Source organism: Syzygium oleosum, unplaced genomic scaffold (genome assembly GCF_021117445.2).
Source record: "Syzygium oleosum isolate NSW1041296 unplaced genomic scaffold, Sole_v2.1 Sole_v2.11, whole genome shotgun sequence".
NCBI lineage: Eukaryota > Viridiplantae > Streptophyta > Magnoliopsida > Myrtales > Myrtaceae > Syzygium > Syzygium oleosum.
In genome coordinates, this window is record NW_026607495.1 from 1,943,536 (window position 1) to 1,949,535 (window position 6,000).

General features: G+C 46.8%; 1 pseudogene; it reads left to right on the plus strand.

The window, feature by feature from the left end:
• The first annotated feature begins 4,446 nt into the window (after window positions 1-4,446).
• Window positions 4,447-5,737, plus strand: LOC115688063 (mitogen-activated protein kinase kinase kinase 18-like; annotated as a pseudogene).
• The last annotated feature ends 263 nt before the right edge of the window (window positions 5,738-6,000 follow it).

Sequence of the window (6,000 nt, forward strand, 5' to 3'; positions counted from 1 at the left end):
GTTCACAATATCAAAGTCCAATTAGATCATATCAATGGTACCCACACAAGGCCCTTGAGCAAACTATATAGATCCATGGTCTTCAACTTAGTTCAGTTCTTCATTGGTCAAAATAGTTGACCAGACCATTCAAGCCCAATTTAAAGCCCCATAAGACCTGGGCTTAGAAGCTCTGAGAGAGAGACAGAGAAAGGGAGGATTTTGTAAGTTGGGCCGGTTCAAATCTTAGTCGGACCGGTAGGCTTTGGAATTCAAACTTACCAATTCCATGACCTCAACTCGACGTTCAATGGCCTCAATTTCGATTCGGGCAAGAAAGGTGCCGTATACACTTGATTTCATAATGCCATAAACTTTGCAAATTTTCTCGTTTTCCCACCCAATGTTAACTATTGTGAAAAATTAGCGACCAATTTCACCACGTGCGATGCTGGTTAACACGTCATTTGATATATGAGTTACCCGGAAGCGGAGAGCCCTTTCATGCCTCATTCTTCTAATATCTTCTGTTATCATTATTGTACGCGAGTTGCTTGGTTCAATTCATTAATTGCAAAAATAATATCACAAACTTTACGCGCAAAAAAACAAGACCCCATTTTATTTCACACCATCTACTCTCGTCTCACCCTAGTCGACCTTCACTCACCGCCACTGCTTTTTGCCACCACTTTGTATGCGGTCTCGATCGTTGTTAACCCGTTTCTCTCAGCTTGCCATTTCCTAAAGTGCCTATCCCTCGCCACCGCCACCACCGCCACCGCCACCACCTCCATCACCATCACCGGTCCTCTATCCTCCGCCATTGTGCCATCAATCATCTTGATCAAGCCTCAACAACCGTCAGTCGTGTCTCGCCGGAGATAACCGAGGCTCCGTCGAGCCTCAACCCTCAGACTCGAGGCTCGGGCTATCGGATTTTTTCTTTTTTTCTTTTATCAGATGGCTTATCGACATATGATGCGAATCTGACGGCGGCACAGGCACGTGCATGATGAGCAAAATTGCGGCGGGCGTGACAAAAGGAATCAATTTCCTTTGCTTTATCTCAAAGGGACGAGACGACACATGGCATCAGATTCCAGAGGGATGCTACACACGCAAAGCGATCTTGGCCGTACAAAGTTCTCATTTGCGCCATAACAGCCAGTCAAGGCACAAGTCTCGGGGATCAGATCCAACCAATCTTTTACTTAACCAACTGAGAAGCTGGGTGTCTTCTGTTTTTCCTTTTTTCAATGGATTTTCATTCCCCTAAAAAAAAAATCCTTAAATTATAAGTCCAATCCCAAAGCTATCAACTATCCCTTTAATCTCAAATCTGGATCCATTAACCCTCTATAGACTTTAAGAGCAAAAGGAAATCTCGGGTCTATAAGGGCCGTGATTTTTTCAAACTTATCGAGTAGCTATTGCTCAATACGAAGACAGGGGTGTTGAAGAAGACGCGAGTCATGACAACAAACCAATTTATTTTTTGGTAGGAATGATAAAGAACTTTTAAGCGGCCCTAATGTTGATAATTTCGGTAGAAGGGATAACGGGGGCAGATTCAGAACTAGAGCGAAAAGTTCGGAATTTATTTTAAGATAAAAGAAAGGTCGGGATAGAGTTGAGATTAGACTCAAAGTTGGGTTTTTTTTTTATAAAGGAAATTAGACATGTTTTTAATTTAAACATCATTAATTTTAACGAACTTAGGCAACACCAAAAAGGTAAGGGAAGGTTTGGTTGGTGGGTCGGTGTTGTTGGAGCGTGAAGTTGGAAGTGGTGGTGGTGGCGGCTTTTGTTGTTGCTTTGTGGGTTACTAAGGTTGTCTTTTTCCTTTTCTTAAAGTTCCAACTGTAGCCACCCTCTTCTTTTGCCAGCTACTTCTTCTTTTATCATAACCCCTTTTCTTCTCATCTCGTTTTGTTTTCTTTGTATCTTTCGACATTAATGTTCAAATTCACCTCCAATTCAAGAGACAAAAGTAAAGAGGAGATTCCAACGTTTGGTTTGGTGGGGTGGTTCTTGAGATACCCTTTAAGAAAAGACCCAAGTTCAATTTTCGGACCCAAAGTTTGCATCTTCGTGGTTCACGTTGTGAACTTTGTACGAAGGGGATAGAGATGCTTTTTTTACATTACCCTGATTCTTACATTACTAATTTTTACATTACTAATTTTCGAGCTGTTGCAGATCTTGCCATTCTCGGGATTTGACTTTCATTTAGCTTAAAATAGCTTGAATTTTTTGTAACATACATATATATATTGACATATCTAGTTATATGGAAAATTGCCCTTTCGGTTATAAATTTATTGTAAGAATGTCAATTTAGTACTACATTTTTGCATGAAATTCTAAAGAAGTCATTTTTGCCAAATTTTTGCCAGAAATGACTGACGTGAATGTCTAGTCATTGCCGGTCATCTTACATGGTAAATTGTCACGTTAGTTTTTTCCGGCAAAAATGAATCAAAATGATTATATCGAAATTTCACGCAAAGGTTTAGAATTCAATTGACAAAATTAAAAATTTTAGGACTTAATTAACATCCGTACAATAGATTCACCGCTAATTAGACAATTTATTAGAAGTTTTTAATTATCTAAAAACCTTTTCATTGCGTCGAAAACTTTGGTGAGATAGTTAACTATAGAAGTCATATAATAGAATTTTGTCCTTCCCATAAAAGTCGTAAAGAATTCAAATGATTTTAGGGGTGTGCAACCGGACCGGGTTTACCCGGAAACCGGACCGGCCCACCCGAAAAATAGGTATGGGAACCGGTTCTAAGAAGAACTGGTCTGGGAACCAGTTATAGCCGGTCCAGTTTTCGGTTCCAAGTAAAAACCAACCCGGACCGATTTTAGAACCGGTTTTGAGATAATGTAAAAAAAAGTAAAATCCTAGATCACGTTACCCTATCCGGCTACCCAGTTTGTCTCTCACAATTTCTCTCTTTTCTCTTTGCGACCTCCTCTGTCTCTCACGGTTTTTCTCTTCGCAAGCGCCTCCTCAATCGTCGTAAAAACACAACCCAGCTCGTCGCCTACCTGCGTGTTGAAGAGGGCTAGGGTTCGGTCATTTTGGCGTCTGTACCGTGCGTGTGTTTTTTCCGCCTTTTTGGCTCGCCGATCAGATCTTTTACTTTGAATCGTTTCATTACTACCTATATTATTTTGCTGGAAAAAAATGAAACCAGAAAAAAGGAACAAAAAAAAAATAGATTCTTGGTTAGACCCTGAAACCGGACTGGAAAAATAGGGTCGGTTCCAAAACAGGGTCCAGGGAAAACAGGGTAGGTTTCAGGTTCCAAAATTGGGAACCGGTTATAACAGGATTGGTTTCAGGTTCCAAAATTGAGAACCGGTTATAATAGGGTTGGTTTTAGGTTCTAAGTCTGGACCCAACCCACCCTGGAACCGATCACCTCTAAATAATTTCACCGGTGTCCTCTTATCATATATGCTTCTTGGAGAAAGTGTGAGCAGTCCCAAGAATGTACTTTGTACTTTGGTAATATCTAATTATCCCATTAAGTCCTCCCCGAATAATATCTACTATTTTACTGCGTGGCAAGGCGAGCCGTCTTTCTTTATAAACAAAAAAAAAACAAATATTTACCGGGATCGTTAAATCTATGGTCGAAACCCATCATCTCCGCTCGCTCAAGACGCGCCGACCGCACGCATCAAATAAGGCATTTTCACTGAACGACCTTCGGACGGTCAGAAGCCGATCATCCGATCCACACTGCAATAGCTACCAGTGCATTGTACCGTCGAAGTCACCGTACGCATATTCCCGGTAATTGAGTTGGGTTTTCCTCGCTCCATCGTGACAGCATGGGGAAAACCGGCATTATTCGCCGGCTCGGAGCGAGCCGCAGCATACAAATCTCTTAAAATACTCACTAATGCCCGGAAGAGGAGGAAAAAAGAAAAACCCAGAAATCTTCTTGTCCTAATTAATGCTCAAGCTAAGTGCACAGCTCAGCCAACTCGAATATCCCCATCACCAAGATCCCACACCTCACGGAGATCAAAAGCAACAACGCTCCTCAGAAACCCTGAGCGCACTCCACCGCACGTGCTCACGTGCCCCCACGTGATACCCCCCCCAAAAAAAAACCAAAAAAAAACCCAAAAAATCGGGAAAACAAATAAATAAAAATAAAATTAAATAAAGCAAGAATCATCATCATCATCGGGGGCTGAGGGGCGGCAAAAGCCGTCATCACCCCCCCCCCCCACCCCGCCACGTGTCGCCACGCAATTCGGCGAGAGGGGGCGACCTGGGCCCCACAAAGGCAAAACAAAGGAAAAAACGGCGGCCGTCCATTGGCCACGAAGCGAGTGCGAAGGAATCAAAAGGCGCGGCAGCACAAAAAGCTTCTTCTTCTTCTGCTTCTTGCAATACAGGCCAAGCATATATAGCTATCGAAACAGGCGAAACTAGTCACCATCCACCCCCCGCCCTAGATGAGCTGGACCCGAGGCCGCACCGTCGGCCGCGGCTCCTTCGCCGCCGTCTCCGTCGCCTCCGCCGACGCCGCCGCCCCCGGCGAGGCCTTCGCCGTCAAGTCGGCCGCGGCCTCCCGCTCCGAGACCCTCCGGTGGGAGCAGGCGCTGCTGTCGGCGATGGACTGCCCCCACGTGGTGGCGTACCGGGGGTGGGACGTCACTTGCGAGGAGGGGGGCGAGCGGGTGTACAACCTGTTCATGGAGTACGCCCCCCGCGGCACGGTGGCCGACGCCGCCCGCCGGCGCGGGGGCCGGCTCGAGGAGCCCGCGGTCCGGGCGTGCGCGCGGGACGTCCTCCGCGGGCTCGAGTACGTCCACGGCGAGGGCATCGCGCATTGCGACATCAAGGGCCAGAACGTCTTGGTCACCGGCGAGGGGGCGAAGATCGCCGACTTCGGCCTGGCTCGTCGAGTCGGTGACGACTCGGCGTCGGCGGCGGCGGCGGAGGGGGGGCCGGTTGGCGGGGGGACGCCGCTCTTCATGGCGCCGGAGGTGGCGCGCGGGGAGCGGCCGGGGTTCGCGGCCGACGTGTGGTCCCTGGGGTGCACGGTCATCGAGATCGCGACGGGGCGGCCGCCGTGGACGGACGTGCCCGACCCCATATCGGCGATCCGCCGAATCGGGTTCTCCGGCGAGACGCCGGAGATTCCGGGCTTCCTGTCCGAGCAATGCAGGGACTTTCTGAGCAAGTGCCTCAGAATAGACCCTTCGGAGAGGTGGTCAGCTACCGAGCTCCTCGGCCACGCCTTTCTTGAAGTCGAAGCTCCCGACTTCCTCTCGGAGGAAGCCGAACTCAAAATCCCGAACACCAAATCTCCAACCAGCGTGCTGGAGCAAGTGATCTGGTCGTCAACTGAAGATCCACAGCCCTGTCATCCCATGTTTCAGGGAAGTTCTCTGAACCGTCCGCCAAGCGAGAGAATCCAGCAATTGATCAGCGAATGGAGCGCGAATTCGACTTCTCCTGCTCAAATGCTCAATTGGGAATCGGATGAGAGTTGGGTCACTGTCAGAAGCAGCGAATCGAGCGAAGAAGCGCCGGAAACCAGTCGTAGAGCAAATGCAAACGAAGAAGAAGAAGATCAAGAAGATCAAGAAGAAGAAGAAGAGGTGGTGGTGGTGGTTTCTTGGGAGCGAGAGGAAGAAGACAATGATTCGACTCACTGTGGATGTACTGTTCTTGGTTCTTGTGAAATTATGAAATTCGAGAGAATTGAGTTAGAAATTTTGCGGATCTTTCCCCCTTGCACATTACTTCACATCTTCATCGATCTATCTGGGCTTTTCTTCTTCCTTCCTTCATGCTTCTTTCTTGCCAAAAAGCCATCTTTGCTTGGGAACCGGTTATTTTTTGGTCATTTTCATGGTTATTCACAAGAATGTCCATTCTTTCAAAAAAAAAAAAAATCACCGTGACAAAATTAAAATGGCCTTTCAAACTTACTCAATAAATGCACGACGTACGATCCGTACGATAAAAAAGCGGTA